Genomic DNA, 18,744 nt, shown 5'->3' on the forward strand with positions numbered 1-18,744 from the left:
TTTATTTAACACTTAAATATTACTTTTAAGGTTGTATATGTCTTGAATGTATACACAAAATCACTTTTTTTGTTGACACTTTTTGATGCAATTGTTTAAGGTTTACCACATACTATTTATAGACAATGAGGTTATAATATATATATTGTTGTCAAAATTACAGTGTGTACAGTTGTACATTGAAGAATAGACCAAGAATACAAATAAAGGAAGAAATAAAATGTAGTGTTCATTTATTTATAACCAATTTTATTTCTACAGCAGACTCCATTTTAATTTAAATTCATGGTATTAACTATAGATTTCCTGGAGTTTCACCTACCTTTGCTCTCGAGTTCAAATACTACATGTTGGGAGAAGTGGGTATAAAGTCTGAGACAGCAGCTCGAACAAATGCCACTCACCAAAAAGTAGCGTTTATAAATAGGTTTTATGCTATCAGTTATGAAAAAGGTGTTCCACCATTTTACAGGCTGTAATATGTCTTTAGTGCACAATTACAAAGCCCTCAGAGACAACAAAAGGATGGTATAAGGTAAGGAACAAGAACAAGTACAAAGCCCTCAGAGACCACAAAAGGGTGGTATAAGGAAAGGAACAACAACAAGTACAAAGCTCTCAGAGACCACAAAAGGGTGGTATAAGGAAAGGAACAACAACAAGTACAAAGCCCTCAGAGACCACAAAAGGGTGGTATAAGGCAAGGAAGTTGAATGAAAAAAGCAGAAGAAAAATGGGAATTACAAGTTGGCAAATTAAATCATAAATAAATCATGGTTGAGGTTCTTTTTTACTTTCAATGATATTTCAGTATGAACTAACTTGCCACTCCTTAGTCATGCATGCATGTCTAACCCCCCTGAATTTGGTTAGTTTTCATCCTATCCTTCCAGAATTCAAAATTATTCCCCAGATTATAAAAATCTCCATAAACTGGAAAATAGATTCCAGGAATGAACTGTGACATATTTTGTCCCTTTATGTGGCTGAATTGTACCCATACAGACCATGAAGAGGATTAAAGACCAAGATACTTCATTTGTTTGCAGATGCCTATGTTACAAAGTTTATTTTGGTCATATGTCCATTGTCCTTGACCTTATTTTGAAGATTCAGCAACTGCTTAAAAATGTAAAGGTGTTTATGTAACATGACTTTCTCACTCGAGGAAAAGAATGGCTATACTTGGTATATTGGTTCATTGTAAGGTCTACATATCTGTCACACATGTTTCACCTGATCTCTACCTCATTTCCTGGATTGGTGATCAAGGTAAAAGTTGTGCAATAAGGTCCGTTTCTCAAATACTTTAAGCAGTATGTCAACTCTATGTGAGGTATGAAATGGTTATAAAAGAGGGACGAAAGATACCAAAGGGACAGTCAAACTCATAAATCGAAAATAAACTGACAACGCCATGGCTAAAAATGAAAACGACAGACAGAAACAATAGTACACATGACACAACAAAACTAAAGAGTGAGCAACACGAACCCCACCAAAACTAACGGTGATCATAGGTGCTCTGGAAGGGTAAGCAGATCCTGCTCCACATATGGCACCTGTCGTGTTGCTCATGTAATACAAACTCGGTAAATAGTCTAATTCAGTAGGTCACATTTATGAAGGGGAAGGGGATTGTAGATACGACATAAGGAACATATCCGATACCATTTGTGAAATGGTTATTCCATAACGGTCAGCCAACTTGTGACGGCGTTCATAAAATTTACGAAGGGATGATTTCAGCTTCACCATTTGGAACTTTGGTTTAATATCTTCCTTGTAAGTAGCAACCCTCTATCAAGAAAATCATGATGCATTTCCTATCAATTGGATGATATATACCCTGTATGAAGGTGCTGGTGGAATGTTGCTACTTAGAAATGGAAAGTTCACAATTGGAAAGCTGAAATCATCTCTTTTGTCGTAAAGTTTTGTTTTCAACCGACCCTCATTGTAAATTTCTAGATGTAAGTCAAGATATGAAGCCGACTTAACTGTATCTGTTGTATCCTTTGTCTCTTGTTCGATGGGATAGACCCGTATATTTTACATGCCAGTCGGACATTGTGTATTGGTCTGTTTTTCAAGTACCATAAGCAATCGGTCAACTATATTCTCATTTTAAAGCCAAACGATTATCTTGTCTATTTTATTTGATTCTTTCACGATCAATGAATTATTGGGTGTTTTTTTTTTTTTTTTTTTTTTTTTTTTTTTTTGCTCATCTCTACGCTGCCATTCTATTCCGTTAATAAAAAAAATCAAATTCATGGTATTTTTCATTTAAAATTGTTTTTCACATATCTATGTTGAATTGATACACATTGAAGATGTAGTGAACGAGGTTAGTTAAAATATATTTTATCTGCTTAAATATGTAAAGGGAATGAGACACAATTAGAAACCTCTTTGACCTTATAATCAATTCATTTACATTCTTGAAAATTCTTCTTTCAGCATAAGTTAAAAGTTCATCACCATTATTAAAATAGGTATTTTTGGGAAACGATGGTTTCCTTGAAATGCTGTCTTTCGTCGTCGTGTATTCTTATGAGTTTGGACATTCCTTTGAATATCTTTTACCTATTTTTATTTTGGGGGCGAAAACAATAGACGACAAAAAGAAACTAACACGGTCAAATAAAGAGAGTTGTCTCATTGGCAATCAGACCAAATCTTATTTTTATATTTACGAAGTTAGTGATTTTCCATTTTTTGCACTGGTTAATTAAACTTTCCAGTTTTATGTAACAATAGTCCACCACGTTTATAATTGTTAAATACATTCAACATATACAAGCTTGTGCTATCTTTTAGAATTGTATGGATTCTTCAAATACCTTTGCAATATAAATACTTAAGTTTTGAGATACACAAGTACATGTGGTACGGGCGTCTGGCGGACATAATTTTAAGCCTGATATCTTTATTCATTTTTTTTATACGTACCGGTAACGTTAAAGAAAGTCGTTTTGTTTCGTTTAAATTCTTTCAAATTTCTACAAAGCATTGTAAATTGATGAATGAATCGATTTAAATTCGTCGTAGTGAAAGAAAAGCATTTTATGTAAATGACAGGATTAAAAATGTATAACTGATCAAGTTGCGTCATCAAACAGTTCATATAATACAGGGTGACTTTTCTGTCATTAAATCTTACTGAAGTAGAAAATGATACTTTTATAAAGTTAGATTACCAAGTTTTACATATAAATAGTTTTCCATAGATTCTTCATGCGTATCGCAGTAAATATTAGGATTAGTGTTGGAGATTGAATATAAGTTTGTTTCGTAATATCAGTTATATTTTACACTGAGTTTAAATTTACTGTCAACTATTTTTTTTAGAAGTATCTTGGTAGTCTTACCCGTTTCTACCTTAAGAACTAACACCAGGACAATAATTTATATTCATATTATGAATGTGACCTACCGAATTAAGACTATTTACCGGATTTGTTATCACTTAAGCAACACGATGGGTGCCACATGTGGAGCAGGATCTACTTACCCTTCCGGAGCACCTGAGATCACCCCTAGTTTTTTGGTGGGGTTCGTGTTGTTTATTCTTGAGTGTTCTATGTTGTGTCATGTGTGCTGTTGTTTGTTTGTCTTTTTCATTTTTAGCCATGGCGTTGTCAGTTTGTTTTAGATTTCTGAGTTTAACTGTCCCTTTGGTATTTTTCGTCCCTCTTTTATACATGGACAATAACAATCAAAACCAAGGAGTAAACATAGCCTCATAAAACCAAAGAACATTTACCATGTTTACATCAACAATTATAAATAAGAAATAAGAAACAACACGAACTCCACTAAATACCGGGAGTGAAATCAGGTGCTCCCATTCATAGTTGACAGTGCCAAAAAATAGTTTTATCAAAAAGATATCATCTGTGAAACGGTTATTCCATAAGGGTCAACTAATTCGTGATGGCGTCCATAACATTTACGACAGTATGATTTTAACTTCACCATTTGGAACTCTTGCTTTGATAGCTTCCGTGTGAGTAGCAATTCTCTATCAAGGAAATCATGATAGGAAACACAAGCCCGGGAATATCAACGTCAACATAGATTTTTGTTTTTGACATGGATTTCCAATTTGCATGTCATTAAGGTCAACGTTTACTTTAACAAGTAAAATGTCCTGTACCAATAGTTATCAAAGGTACCAGGATTATAATTTATTACGCCAGACGCGCGTTTCGTCTACATAAGACTCATCAGTGACGCTCAGATCTAAATAGTTGTAAAGCCAAACAAGTACAAAGTTGAAGAGCAATGAGGACCCAAAATTCCTAAATGTTCCTAAAAATACGGCTAAGGTAATCTATTCCTGGGATAAAAAAATCTTATTTTTTCAAAAAATTCAAGGTTTTGTAACAGAAAATTTATAAAAATAATCAAATAATTGATATTCATGTCAACACCGAAGTGCTGACTACTGGGCTGGTGATACCCTCGGGGACGAAACGTCCACCAGCAGTGGCATCGACCCAGTGGTGTAAATAGTTATCAAAGGTACCAGGATTATAATTTATTACGCCAGACGCGCGACCAAGTCAGGAATATGGCAACTGTTATCAAATGGTATGTTTCTTTGTATGTTGGCGTTTGTTGCAGTTCAGTTTTTTGTTGTTTCATTGTTTTACAGTTGATGTATTCCCCTCGGTTTTGGTTTGTGACATTGTTTTCTCTCAATCGAGAATATGACTTTTGAACAGCTGTTAATACTACTGTTGTCTTTATTTACAAATGTTTGGGTGAAAACCTTCTGCTTTGGTTAAAAAAAAACTTCAGCAGTTAACCAGATGTTTATAGTTGCATTAAGCTAGCACATTCTGTACATGGTTTTCACATTCTGTACATGGTTTTCACATTGTATTCTACCTCTAGTCATTGCTAGCACATTATGTACATGGTTTTCACATTGTATTCTACCTCTAGTCATTGCTAGCACATTCTGTACATGGTTTTCACATTCTGTACATGGTTTTCACATTCTGTACATGGTTTTCACATTGTATTCTACCTCTAGTCATTGCTAGCACATTCTGTACATGGTTTTCACATTCTGTACATGGTTTTCACATTGTATTCTACCTCTAGTCATTGCTAGCACATTCTGTACATGGTTTTCACATTCTGTACATGGTTTTCACATTGTATTCTACCTCTAGTCATTGCTAGCACATTCTGTACATGGTTTTCACATTCTGTACATGGTTTTCACATTGTATTCTAGTCATTCAAATAATGAGCATAACAATTGGTAAAAAAATATTACAATTTTGATAAATTATGGTGGGAAGTATGAACTTAATTTATATATACTAGTAAAAGCGGATGTCTAAGGTTTACATACGGAGATTTAATTTTCCACGATATATTGAAACTCACTTTAAAAAGAAAGGGCGGATTTTGTGTCTGAAATCTTATATTAGTTCAATGATGTGATCTGTCAAAATCGATGGTTGAGGTATTTTTACTAATTGTACACTGATTTAATAAGCTGAAGGAATATCGATCAGTAGATATGTATTGTTTACTTAATGTTATGGATATTTTTAAATTATTATTTCTTGCAACTACAGACAACACTGGAGAAAGAAACAGATAAGGAAAAGCAAAGACAGCACATACGTTGTATAACTGCTACAATCTAGTGCGTGATGAAATATCCACAAGGTAACACTAAATAAACTTCTTCTTCTAAAAAAGAAATATAACACTAAATAAATTTTGTATGTCCGAAGCACGTTCCAATTTTTTATAACTGCTAATATCTAGGGCGTAATGAAATATCCACAAGGTAACAAACTAAATATACTTATTCTTTCTAAAAGAAATATAACACTAAATAAATTTTGAATGTCCGAATCACGTTCCAATTTTTATCCTATGTTAATTATGAATGACCAAACCAAGTTATTGGAAGGTAATGATGTATAAGTACTTGAATAGTGCGGACAAATTGACCAAAAATTGACCACCTCAAATAGCAGCATCCATCTAAGGTCAACTTTGCCTGAAGGAGCTGGAACATTTTGTATTTATGATTTCATTTATCAGCGGAGAATGTCTTAAGAAAGGTATGTTATATATTATGACAATGCAGATGCACTGAAAATTTGTACAATTTCATTAAAAAGGAGATATTTTTAATCATTCATTTTTATTTGCTGACGAAACTACTAATTATCGATATTATTATATGTTTTTTTTTATATTTGGTTTTACTCCACAACAGTAAATTTCCCTACTAGTATCAACTCAAATATTTCGCATTAAAACAAGTTAAACAATTTATTGATTAATAAAAAAAAAAAAAAATAAACATAGATACCAGGACTAAATTTTGTATTTACGCCAGACGCGCGTTTCGTTTACAAAAGACTCATCAGTGACGCTCGAATCCAAAAAAGTTAAAAAGGCCAAATAAAGTACGAAGTTGAAGAGCATTGAGGACCAAAATTCCTAAAAGTTTTGCCAAATACAGCTAAGGTAATCTATGCTTGAGGTAGAAAAGCCTTTATTTGGCCTTTTTAACTTTTTTGGATTCGAGCGTCACTGATAAGTCTTTTGAAGACGAAACGCGCGTCTGACGTAAATACAAAATTTAATCCTGGTATCTTTGATGAGTCAATTTGTCTATAATTGCTTACATCTACTTTATTTAAACTTTGGTGGATAGTTGTCTCATTGACAATCATACCACGTCTCCTTGTTTTATAATTGAGCTGCATCGAATAGAAATCGACTATCATTATTTCTGTTCACCTATTTCAGATTGAACACATCTCTCTGAAAAGTCTGCTACAGTCTAAAAATTGAATTGTATTGTCATTAGAATCATATAAAACAGAACAAAACTTTTTTTGTCGTAAATGATTGTTCTAAAATCGATTAAAGTCTTAATACATGTACATGTATACATGCACTTCCATAAAGTCGATTTCTATCCGACGCAGCTTAAATATCGTGAATCAGCAAGAGGTAGGTATAACTTGCATATCAGCTGGGTTTCTTTTCTGCGTTAATGATGACAGTTATACTAATCATGCAGTCAAATCATATACGTCTAAATCGGGACAAATTTACGACAGACTTTATCCAACAGATAACCTGTCTCGAATAAACTCATCATAGGTATCAAAATGTTATATTTACGCCAGACGCGCGTTTCGTCTAAACAAGACTCATCAGTGACGCTCGAATAAAAAAAATGTTTAAAAGACCAAATAGAATAAAAAGTTGAAGACCAAAAATTCCTAAATGTTTTGCCAAATACAGCTTAGGTAATCTATTCCTGAGGTAGAAAAGCCTTAGTTTTTCAAGTTTTGTTAACAGTCAATTTATAATTATGAAGATATCAATGATAACTCAAATCAACCAAGAAGTGCTGACTACAGGGCTGGTAATTCCCTCGGGGAAATAAATCTCCACCAGCAGTGGCATCGACCCAGTGGTTGCAAATAAACTCGCCATATATACCATGACATTGTTGTAACAAATTATACAAGAACGTTTGACTTGAAGAACGCGCGTACAAACACCCGAAGTTTCTACGTATTCACATTTCTGGTTGCACAGTGGTCTTTTCAGGGACACTACTGTTCAAAGTTTAGGGACACTTAGTAAAGTCAAAATTTTATATTTACACCAGACGCGCGTTTCGTCTAAAAAAGACTCACCAGTGACGCTGGAATCTAAAAATGTTTAAAAGACCAAATAGAGTACAAAGTTGAAGTTTTAGTTTATCTTAACACATCAAAATTTGACTTTTAAAAAAAAAGCCGTATTACTATAAAAGTAGTTTAATTTCTTCATAAAAGACATCATAATAGGCTTCAAAGTCCGAACATTGTTTTGTTTTGTAAAAATACGCTGATGCTGTGTATATTTCGAACTTATTAGCTGAAGGCAAATTTGAGCCCCGCATCGTTTATTTTTTAAACAAAGCTATCAAGGTAAATTATTCTGAAAACTGTGATATATTATTGAGAAATATGAACTAAATGTTTACTGATGTTTCAACACTAACACCGAAGAATGAATTCATAATGTGATGTTTGTAGCAATCACATATAGATAATTATGAAAATAATAAATTTTATTTGTTCTATATTTTAGTTTTTAATTTTTCTCATTATTCTTTATATATGTCGTGTACATTTTATTATTTTGTACAGGTTATTACTTGTACAAAAAATTTGCTGTTCACAAATTTTTTCCTTTTAACAAATAATTTATTACTAAATGCAAAAGAATAAACTTGAAACATTTGAGTACTTTTTATATAATAAATGTGTTAGCAAATATGTTCAGTTTAATAGGCATAACTAAAGTGTAAAGATGGAAAACATCGTAGAAAAGAAATTTCATGATGAAATAAATAAATTGAAAAAAAATGACAACAAAATCTTGTAATAATACAATTCAGTATTTACACGTGAAGGATACAGATAGACTATATGGAATGTTAAGGAAGCAAAATTAAGTTCCAAAAACAGCACTTAAAAATAATTCTTGAGACGTTTTGAATGTAGCAGAATTTAAAAAAAAATCATTTGCAAAGGAGACGAAATTATTTGTATAGTTGATGAACTTTACCTACTGATTAGAACATCACATTCTGGAGTTGGTCATGGAGGCATACTCAAAAGTTATAAGGAGTTAACAATTTGCCAATATCAGCACAGAAATGATCAGGATTCTCAATCAGATGTGTGAAAATTTTGAAAAAAATTGCTAAGAGCAGCCACAGCTTGAATTTAACCCTAAACATCAGGTGTCTGTTTGAAGAGAAAAATCAGACATACAGTCATGAACACATTAGAACATCTGACATTGGTCTGAATGATATACATGTAGAGTAGTGCAATTCCATAAAAAAACACCAAGTATAATCTTAATCAGAATAACAATAATTAAAACCCAACTGTCAGAGAACAATTGAATATTTCCTTCTATTGTAAATGTTATAAATCAAAATAATTGGTAGTAGTCCGTATTAAAGGGGCACAAGTTGTCAAATTCATGTTCACCGATTTGACTAAAATTCTCGTATTTGATTTATAACAATGTAAAACATTTATCGAAGTTATTAAAAGTCTTAAATAAACAATTATCAGGGCAAAGGCATAATAATACGTAGCTTTGTTTCGTGTGTATTTTAGTTAAGATATAAGCGATGTTAACATAATCATAGATATAAATGATTAAGCAAACTCGTGCTATAGGATATTTCTAGGTCTGTTTAATTTCATATTATAGATTAAAAGTATTTGTTTATATTCGTTTTACCTATTTAAGAATGATTTTTTGTAGATCGAACCAGTCAATCAAATGATATACCTTTGTTTCCCTTTCAATGTCGACATTCTTGTCCTTTAAATAACTTTGCACATACAATTCGCGTGTTGTCCATCTCTATCAAATAGGTTAAATTGAAGTTCACATGAATACAGATTCAATGAGGTCGAATTATTTTCTTGCAAGTGAGTAATTTATTATCATTAATACTTCGGTTATTTTGACAAAATTGAACCATACTGGCTGCTAAAAGCGAACAATTATTTCACTATTTCACTTTCATAATTTAATGAATATATTAGATTTTTAATGTCTCATAGCTAGTGCCCCTTTAAAGTGGCAATTAGTTACTAAGTCCAATTTGCTCAAGGTGTCATCTAAGCTGAGGTTATTTCCTTAAAAAGCAGAAGGAAGCGTACGGAAGAAACATATATAACTCAAAGATAGCGTGTTGTACAAGTTATTATCTTTTTCTCAACAAAAATTGTACAGGTAATTACTCGTACAATTATATTTGTACAAGTAATAACTTGTATGATGGCATCGTACAGGTAATTACTATAACAAAGTTTTTGTACAGGTAATTACTTGTACAAAATAGTAACATGTACACGACATATATACTTAATATTATATGTAAATACTTTATTATTGTACAAAAATTTAATACATGTACTTGCAAAATCTTGGAATAAAGTTAATATATTATTTTTTAAATATACGAAAACCAATTAATTTTTAATTTTCATTTAATGAAAGAATGCTTTTCATGTTACGTAATTCAATACACATTTTGCATCAATATGATATTACACCCATGGTGAACATAGATTTATATGTATCTTTAATTAATAAACAGATCTGTACCCAATTCACCTAAGGGATAAAATACTTATATATAAAATATGTGAAAAAATACTACCAGACAAGTGAATGGGTATTGAATATATAAATGAGAAATCAGCGGACCTCAGCTTGTCAAACATCTTACTTAATTCGTAAGATTCTTTGAAAGCTATTAAGTTTATACTTAAGAGTATATAATGTTTCATTGAATTTATGTGTCAGTTATGGCTGAATTCAGTGCATTCATAACGGTTTAGTAAAGTTGAAATGATATGCATTCATGATGTTAAATGTCATTCTGGTCTGAAACTCCTATTTTAATTGATTTATAATATTGTGACCTACAGACACCTTTATCAACATTCTCTCGATAAAATGTTAATCCGTCTTATGCTACTTCCTTCAAATAACTTCGGTATAATCTTCTATTTAAAAAAACAGGTGTATTAAAATACAAACATATATATCAGAAATTGTTTGATCACGAAAGATGGGTCTTTTATGTTGACAAACAAGTATTTTAAACCGGATTATACAAAGAGAAAAAAAGCAATCAAAACACATGTTAATTGAGCATATTTACTGTTTCAGACTTTAAAACATAAATTATATACTAATGGATAAAAGGAGTCGAATAACTATCATTATAGGTAAGTATGTGAAAACAATCTTTTATTTTCAATTCTATTCATATATAAGCACACATAAATTGTCAAATGGTATGGTTGTGTCGTTTGAATTTTCTTCTTTTATCAAAAAGATCCTATAAAAATAAGGAAAACTTGTTTGAGAGATGTGTTTGCCAATAAGACAACTATCAATCAGAGACCAAATGAGCATGGATTAAGCCTTGACCGGGAAATAACGGCATAGCGGCAATTAAAGCAGGAAAACAAATGGTATGATTTATGATGGAACAATAACATAAAACAGATATGACAGACACTAACAAAAAGACAAAACAATCACTAAGACACAGTTTTCCGATGTAAAACTAATACTTTCTCTAAATAAATGTTATCGTTTCTTTACGGTGTAGTCAATTATTGGCCGCCCATTGTAGTGCCGTCGCAAAAGCAAAATCAGAGGAACGGAAGACAGTTTGATGTACATCATAGTTTCAATGAACAATTTAAAAACTAAGACCGAGCAAACCACACGAAATTAAAGTAATTAACTGATTTAAGAAAGTACATAACATTTATAACGTTAGACGAGTGTAAAAGAGGGACTAAATATACCAGAGGGACAGTCAAACTCATAAGTCGAAAATAAACTGACAACGCCATGGCTACAAATTAAAAAGACAAACACACAAACAATAGTACACATGACACAACATAAAGAATAAGCAACACGAAACCTACCTAAATCTAGGGGTGATCTCAGGTACTCCGAAAGGGTAAGCAGATCCTGCTCCACGTGTGGCATCCGTCGTGTTGCTCATTTTGTCAAATATACCGCCTATTTATAACTGACAATATTGTAACTTGATTTATCGAAGAAAATTTACATTGATTTGAATTTCAGTTGTCTTTATGATAACCAATACAACGGCTGGACAAGACTGTAGGAAAGTGGTAGACTGTATTGAAAGTTATGGTGCTGCGACTTCATTACCATTTGTACCCGACTATGAAAATTTCAATCGAAATACATACACATTGTTCCTCCAAACGTTGTGCAAGTAAGTGAACTAAGGGTTGAGGTCTCACAAAACATATTTTACCACGAAGTATTTTTGTGCCTGTCCCATGTCAGGAGTCTATGGCCTTTATAAGTCTTCATTTAAAACAAAAATCTTATTTCATTTGTATGTTTCGGAGTTTAGTTTGACGTTCATTTTCATTAAACTAGATATAAGAAGATATGGTATGAGTGCCAATGAGACATCTTTCCATCCAAGTCACAATTTGTAAAAATTAACTATTATAGGTCAAAGTGAGGTCTTTAACACGGAGCCTTGATTGGTTCCCATCGAACTGCAATGTATAAAATGTTTGTATAGGGACCAGCTGCAGCCCACCTCCTGGTGCGAGATTTTTTTTCGCTGTGATGAAGACCAGTTGGTGACATCGGGCTGTTTTCTTATAATACCTGTACAAAACAACAAAGAACTGTATTGTCTGAAAAGCTGCTGTAAAGTACAAGCTTGCGATCAAAATGTCTTTTTAAGACTAAAATGTATTTACACATGTAACACTTGTTACAATACATGCAAAGTAAAACAAAACCTCGCATTATTTTTATTAATGATAACAGTGCTCCCCTTCACATGGTCACTTTTTTTTCTACCAAATTATTACCAATGTATACCGAATCGCATTTGTATAACTTTTTCTACTAACCTATTACCCATGTATACCGCATCGGCATTTGTATAACTTTTATTGATGATATTGTTCGGCAATGATCAAGTCATGATTAATTTTAAATTGTAGCAACTTGATTTATTACCGAAGCTGTCAAGTTAATGACCACGATTTACTTATAACTTCATGTCAGTATCTCATTGGTGAATTTGAGGCCGACTTGTCTGTCTCTCAGGAAAACAGGGATGCGCTTGGGAAGTCGCAGTGTTCACAAATTAATGGTAATATTAACAACTGTGGATTGATTATTATTCGTTGGATACTAATGTTCGTGGATTTCGTGGATACAGATGAACACAAAAGTAATTATTAAACGCAATACACATTTTCTATAAGGTAATATGCAGATTTTTGCAAAACCACGAAACCAAATATCCACGAACATGCAAGTTTTCCTCAATCCACGAAAATTGGTAACCACGAATATAAAGGAATTCACAGTATATTAAATAAAAGCAAAAGTAGTTAACCGCTGTTCAAAAGACGTTAATCGATTGAGAAAAACAAATTCGGGTTGCAAACTAGAACACATAAGCTATCAAACGAAAACAACGGAACAACAGGTACACTGAAGTGCAACAAGAACAAACTTCAACTGAACTTACATAGAACGGACTATTTGATAACAACTGCAATATTCCTGACCGGGTATAGGACGTTTTCAGAAAAATGGTGGATTGAACCTGGTTTTATGGCGTAAACAGTTTTCAATTAGATTTATCGGGTTTTTAAATAGATATAAGAAGATGTCGTTTGAGTGCCAATAAGATTACCTACATCCAAGTCACAACTTGCAATAGTAAACCACCTTTTATGCAAACCACCATAAATGTATTGTTCCTAAATCAATGGCAAATAAGAGTTAGGTTCCTTGTTACATCATCGACATATGTTAGTGATAATCAAAGTTATGTCCTTATCACTGTGTTTATAAAGCAATGTCAAGGTTGCTAATCTCCAATCGAAGTAATTTGAAAGCAAGGACGTTAAATTATGACACACAAATAAATAAAAGGCAAGAAACCCACTGTCCACAACTTAATGACAAAGTCAACAAGTGCAGAATTATGGAAACACACGACACCCAAATGGGGCAAAATTGGTTGCGTCGCCAGGTTAATAGTCTTCTGCAGACTAAACATGCGTGCGCATTCAAACTGTAAAACTAAATTGTATTCGGCTGTTCTTATATTAATATCAGAAGATCTAAGACCGCGAAAACATGTTCATAGTAAGTTGAGACACATACACTTCGTTTCTGTCAACTAATTTGTGAATGTTAACTTAAAACATATGTAGAGTTGATTTCATATGTTCTTTTTCATAAATCGGTTGTAGTTGTTTGCCCATCTTAATGAAGTTCGTATCATGCACGAGCGTAACGTTATAATGGAGATATGTACAAGACACATATAAGTTGCAGACGGTGGGTTAATGCTGACAAAGGGAAAATTGACTATTAGAAAGTTGAAATCATCATGTTTGTTATAGATCATAACATGGTCCCCCATCTGTAGTAATATCGAGGGAATATCAAGATATGAAGCAGACCTTATAGTTTTTGCATTATCCTGTATTTCAAGTTTACTAAGTTACTTCTCATTAAATAACAAGTGAGTGTTTGCATTTCATAGGATTTCAAGCATTCTCATGTTGTTGAAATTGAAGTGACATTAAAAATGCCAAATAAAGGCAACAGTAGTATACCGCTGTTCGAAACTCATAAATCGATTGAGAAAAAAAAACAAATCTGGGTTACAAACTAAAACTGAGGGAAACGTATCAAATATAAGAGAACAACGACGCAACAGAAACACAACATTAAAATGTAACACACACAGAAACGGACTATAATATAACAATGACAATTTTCCTGACTTGGTAAAGGAAATGTTAAGAAAAAAATGGTGGGTTGAACCTGGTTTTGTGGCATGCCAAACCTCCCGCTTTTATGGCAATGTTAAATGTTACATTAAAATGACAACATACATGGCAGGACTACAATACACATAAATGGGAGAACACATAAGACAGAGAAACACACGAATAATAGCTAACAAAAGGCAAAAGGTTTAAAATTCAATACGCCAGACGCGCATTTCGTCCATACAAGTCTAACAAGTGACGCTGAGATGAAAAAAGTTCGAAAGCCAAGTACAAAGCCATTTTCCTAAATTTTAAGAAAAAAAAATGTTGGGTTCAACCTGGTTTTGTGAAGTCAGGAATCACAGTGTTCATTAATAATCCCTTAATACATTGCATGGTAAGCAGATGCAGCATTCATTAATAATCAGAAAAATAAGAAATTACAATGTTCACAATTTAGAAAGGATTTTTTTTAATTAATCTCAGTGTTTATAAATGTCAACGTTAACAATTAGCTTTTTCAATCAATAGCATATCTGTTAATCACGTGATTTATTGATGATCAGTGTGCAAATTCAGTATTTATGAATAAGTTATAAGTTACTTCATCGTTCAAAGACAACTGCTCGTGTCAGCAATTCACCCATAACGTAGAGTTTAGTGAATAAGGTATCATTCAACAAAATATGAATTTAGTTCAACGTGAATTTTGGGCGCTTCAGCAGCCTTCAATATAAATAGTCCCAAAACATGCATAATCGGTGAGCTGTTATGCATTTCTACTAAAAAAAGTTCGAAACTAAACTGTTATAAAAACTGTTGTATTTATTTGTACTGTAATCCTGTCATGTAATGTTGTCAATTTAGTGTTATATTAACATTGCCATAAAAGCGCGGGTGTTGGCTAGCCACATAACTAGGTTTAACCCACCACTGTTCCGTACCAAGTCAGGAAAATGGCGGTTGTTATCTTATATTCCGTTTCTGTGTGTTGCATTGTCGTTTGTTTTTGTTGCACTTCATTGTTTCTGTTGTTTCGTTGTTTTCATCTTATAGTTGATGTGTTACCCTCGGTTTTAATTTTTAACCCGAAATTGTTTTCTCTCAATCGATTTATGACTTTTAAACAGCGGTATACTCCAGTTGCCTTTATTTATAAACCTTGCAAAATTATAAATACACAATAAACTTGTTCTTGTGTCAGCTATTAACCCCAACTAGGGATGAAGGTTCTTGACTGCCTCTTAAAATTATATTTGAAAGCTACCAAATAAACTTACAGTTACATACAATGAATATAGAAGTTGATATCAATTGTTAATAATAATTTCCACATAAGAAAATATTCGAATTCAGAAATATGACAGTTATTGTCCGTTCTTTTGAAGTGTTTGATCTTTTCCTTTTGTCATTTCATTAGGGAAAAAAGTAAAATCACAAAAATATTGAACTCCGAGGAAAATTCAAAACGGAAAGTCCTAATCAAATTGCAAAATCAAAAGATAAAACACATCAAGCTGACGGACAACAACTGTCATATTCCTGACTTGGTACAGACATTTCTTTAAATAGAAAATGGTGGATTGAACGTGGTTTCATAGCGCCAAACCTCTCACTTGTATGACAGTTGCATCACATTCCATTATCTTGACAACGATGCGTGAACAAAACAGACATAGTAGGTAAAATTGTCATCACCATGTCACAATCTCAGTCAAAACACAAACAAAGAAATATTTAACAAAGAAGAACAAAAAAGCAAATTCAAGTACTTTCCATTTTAACATTTCATCGGAGCTCAGTTTTTTGTGATTTTACCTTTTTGTAGGCATGGTAGATGCCGTTGATTGTTTATTATCGAATGCCACACTTAAATCAGCTATATCAAGTTGTACAACAGAAATGTCGACAAACGTACAAACGAACCAGTCATTGTCACTTTGCACGTAAGTAATATAGTTTGAATATATATGTGAGCCGCAATAAGTGAAATTAGACATTAAGTTTAAATCCTAGGCAATAAGCTAATGCCTAGGCAGTATTTTATTACCTGAAATTTTATAAATCAAATCAACGTAATTTAATGGCGCAGTTATAGTATTCTCCATTAAAATAGGGATACTAACCTTGTCCTGACTGCGCAGTTTATTTCGCATACATAATTTTAAAAAACTCCAAAACCACGTTTCGTTCCCGAGGGTATCAACCGCCTTGTATTTCTGTTCTACTGTGCAGACATAACATATCATCAATACGACTATTCTCTGTATATGTATATATTTATTAGACGTTTAAGCATTTAAAACACCAAGGTATTTCAATCCCCATTCTTATCATAGCCAATAGTTGTCCACATTTTTTGGAATGTTTGGTCTCTTCAATCATTTCCAACTGTTTTTATATACAAGCCATTGATAGCAACTGAAAACAACACGTCCGAAGCGCATTTCTGGAATCTGAATTTACCCGCACCAGAAACGCTCAAAGCCGAACATTTGAAAAGCGATGATATATGAATAATGACTTCCGAAATAGTTGAAGAACCTCAGGCATAGATTATCTTAGCTAGATTTGGCAAAACTTTTAGGAATTTTGGTCCTCAATGCTCTTCAACTTCGTACTTTATTTGGCTTTTTTTAACGTTTCTCGATTCGAGCGTCACTGATGAGTCTTTTGTAGACGAAACGCGCGTCTGGCGTATATACAAAATTTAGTCCTGGTATCTATGATGAGTTTATTGACCAAAAGGTGATAAGTGTTATATAGGCGTACTTAATTATAAGCCAGGTATCATTGATAATGTTTTTTCTCATGACAATAGCTACATGGTATGAATTTTAAAGGAATGTAGATACATAACATTATTTCGAATTTTTTTCCCTTGGGAATAGTTTTAAAAACAATGACATGTACATGTTCATCTTTCTAGGAAAGACACTTCTTGTTGATGCTGTTACAGATTTATTTATTACAAAAAGAAACTGCTTAGCACTTTTTCCTTTTCTTTTTTCTTGAATCTTTTGGTAAAAATATTGATTTTTTTTAAAAGGCAACGTCATAAAAGTATTGCATGTTAATTTGGTTTCAGGAAAGTGACAATATGGCAGAACTGCATATTTTTTATTTCGTATCAGGATAGTATCGTTTAAGGATAGGCGAGATATATCAGAAGTGCATGTTAATAATTTGTTTCAGGATAGTATCGTAATGTCAGAACTGCATGCTTTTATTTCGTTTCAGGATAGTGACGGTATGGCATGACTGTATGTTAGTAGCTGTCCAAGGAACATGTACATCATTAGCAAGCCAATACTGGGAAGACGTAACAGAAGAATATATAGACGCTTTCTGTTCAGAATCTAAATCAAAGTCTAAAGCTTTTCAAGTGACATGTTATTTGTTAACGTTGGTTCTTTGTTTGTTTTCCACCAATTTGCAGACATTGATAAATGTTTGTATATGAAATAATAAAGGGCAATGCAGTTTTTATTTTCATTTGATAGCAGCATGTATTTGGTTATCCTACGTTTGTGTATAAAAAGTAAAATCACAAAAATACTGAACTCAGAGGAAAATCTAATCGGAAAGTCCATAATCACATGGCAAAATCAAATGACAAAACACATTAAAAAAGTAAATGTTTGAACTCTCTTGTGAATTTTGTTACAGATAAGTGTTTTAAATCCAATATTACCGTATGTAAGGTTTCGATAAAGATGTTTATGAATAAGTCTACATGATTTGATGGAGAAGACATTTATTCCAGTTCACAGTTCAAAAAAGCTAACCATGAAAACGAAAATATATGTTTTATAGGATTCACTATTCTACGACGTTTGTAATTGATTAAACACACGCAATAGAAGCTGGCTAAGGAAAAGACACACACTATTCTGATATAATTTGAGCTAAAACATTGTTTGCAGTGTGTGTAATGAGATTTTCAAAATGTACTGTCACCTAAATATTCTATTCATACAAAAAAAATCATTGTTTACTTTCCAGATAAAATAAAAGGTGCAAACGCTTCATTTTGAATTTTCATATTAAAGAAAAGCATTGTAACATATGGAAATATGCTAGGAATGCCTTTCAGACGATCCACCTAAGATTAAATGACGTAGATGTAAGCACATATAAAGTACTGAACTATATTTTACTATAGTTATGGCATAGGCACCTTCATATTTCATAAGATGGTTTTCTATATACAAAATTCAAATTCTATTAAATGATTTTTTGTTAAATAAGGGGCATTACAAGAGAATGATGTCTTCATATAGGCTAATGTACAATTTTGTTTAGTTTGGTTTAATTTTGTTGAATGTTAGTGCTA

At 32.5% G+C, this 18,744-nt stretch overlaps 1 long non-coding RNA gene across 2 annotated transcripts; it reads left to right on the plus strand.

The window, feature by feature from the left end:
- The first annotated feature begins 5,567 nt into the window (after positions 1-5,567).
- LOC143056738 (uncharacterized) lies at positions 5,568-17,900 on the plus strand. 2 transcript variants are annotated; one of them, XR_012972484.1, is made up of 6 exons: positions 5,568-5,697; positions 10,762-10,820; positions 11,701-11,857; positions 12,612-12,763; positions 16,237-16,354; positions 17,649-17,900. It is a non-coding gene; the product is annotated as an uncharacterized LOC143056738 (long non-coding RNA). The 2 variants fall into 2 exon arrangements; XR_012972483.1 differs by lacking the exon at positions 5,568-5,697 and having other exon boundaries at positions 10,682-10,820.
- The last annotated feature ends 844 nt before the right edge of the window (positions 17,901-18,744 follow it).

Source organism: Mytilus galloprovincialis, chromosome 13 (genome assembly GCF_965363235.1).
Source record: "Mytilus galloprovincialis chromosome 13, xbMytGall1.hap1.1, whole genome shotgun sequence".
Classification (NCBI taxonomy): Eukaryota; Metazoa; Mollusca; class Bivalvia; order Mytilida; family Mytilidae; genus Mytilus; species Mytilus galloprovincialis.